Below are 1,983 nucleotides of genomic sequence, written 5' to 3' on the forward strand. Positions count from 1 at the left end.
TGTGCTTTGACAAGCTTGTTTCAAGTAGGTGCTTTAGACCACTGAGCCATCTCTCCAGCCCCATGTTTCATGTGTTATTGTTGGAAACTGTTCTCTTTTTGGGGGAAAATTGTTCTTTTCAGATATTACACTAACCATTTTGGGTGAACCTCCCAGCCTTGGGGCTTGTTATTATTGTCTTGCTTATCTGTTCAGAGATTGGCTGGATGGCTTTAGTCAGTGTGTTTCCTCCCTTCGGGGCTAAGCCCCTTGATGTGGCTCCTCAGTCAGGTGCAGCTTTGAGGGTGGCCTTGGCTCCTAGGTTGACAATGATTTTCTTGAGGCTCTCTGTCTTCCAGAACACACCCAGCTGGTCAGTCCCTCAGGCACAGGGCAAGCACACTACCACTGAGTCCCAGGCACAGCCCAGTGCTCGGCCTTCCTCTGACCTCAGAAGCTCCAGCTGCTTGTGCTATTCCTGCCCCTTCTTCTACACGCTAGCGGCTTTGCAGTCTTCTCAAAAAACAAACAAGTAGAAATAGAAGCAAGAACTTCAAGGTAAGAAGAAGGAAAAAAATAATAAAGAAGCCATGAAGTATGTAATAGAAAATAAACAAAAAAGAACTAAAACAAAGAAATGGTTCTTTGAAAATATCAATGAAATTGCATTGACCTCAGTGGTAGAGTGTTTGCCTAGCAAGCATGAAGCTCTGGGTCCATCCTCAACCTGAAGCGTCACACACACACCCCTACACCCCCCCACCCCCCCACCCCCCCACAGCCCAACAAATTGATTTGCAGTCTCTTTCCATTTTCTTGCACTATACACTTCACTATTCTCACGAGAACATCTAGGCTTGAGTTTCTCCATACTTTGGTGCAAATGATGTCAGTCCCTTTAGGGAGAGATTAGCAGGGCTACAATTATTTTTTGTTGTACTGGGCATGGAACCCAGGGTCTCCTGCACGCTAGGCAAGCACTGTACCACTGAGCCCCATGGCTGGTCCTTAAGAAGTCTTTATTTTACAAGCTGTTTGTAATCCCAGACAAAGTCTCTGAGATAGGGTTTTGGAGATGGATGTGGGGACAAGGGCAAACGTCCCTCCAGTTGACACCCGGGGGGAGGATTATCCACAGATTAGGAACTGATCTGGGAAGGGACACCGCAATGGGACAATGACTGCCATAGTACACCTCCTACAGTTACAAAGGACTTCATGTATGTTACCTCATTTATCGTTATAGTTACTAGGAAATGCATAGCTCAGGTGTTATCCAATTTATTCAGATGAAGAACTGAGCCTCATAGAGGTAGAGTTGAAATTCACATAAATATGTGTTAAGGTAAGACTAGAGCATGTATTTTAAGACGTAAATCGCTTTCAGATTTTATAGTCAAAGCTGTCTAAATTTTATTTTTGCTCTAGCAATGGTGGTGCATACCTGTAATCCAAGCATTTGGGAAGCTGAGGCAAGAGGACTGCTTCTAGTTTGAGGCCAGTCTGGCTATATAGAGAGAACCTGTCTCAAACAAAGCAAAATAAAATAAGTAATTTTTATTTTCAACTTTATATTGCTATCATTTAGTCATATATTCAATTTTTTTTTTTTTATTTTTTGGTGGAACCGGGGATTGAACTCAGGCCCTTGTGCTTGCCAGGGAAGCACTTTTTCCACCGAGCCATCTCCCCAGCCCCAGTATTTCTGTTTTTAATGTTTAGATCTTTAATGCATTTTGACTTTAGCTTAGTGCATGGTGATAGACTTTGGTCAAGTTTTAGTTTTCGGTATGTAGAGAGCCAGTTTTTCCAGTACGATTTGTTAAAGAGGCTATCTTTCTTCCAGTAAGTGTGTTTGGCCCTTTTGTCAAAGATCAGGTGGTTGCATGTGTTCATAGAGGCCTCTGCATCTTCTAATCTATTCCATTGATCTTCAGGTCTATTTCGTTGCCAATACCATGCTGATTTTATCACAGTAGCCTTGTAGTGTAATTTCAAGTCAGG

The sequence above is a fragment of the Octodon degus genome, unplaced genomic scaffold, assembly GCF_000260255.1.
Source record: "Octodon degus isolate 3935 unplaced genomic scaffold, OctDeg1.0 scaffold00342, whole genome shotgun sequence".
Taxonomy (NCBI): Eukaryota; Metazoa; Chordata; class Mammalia; order Rodentia; family Octodontidae; genus Octodon; species Octodon degus.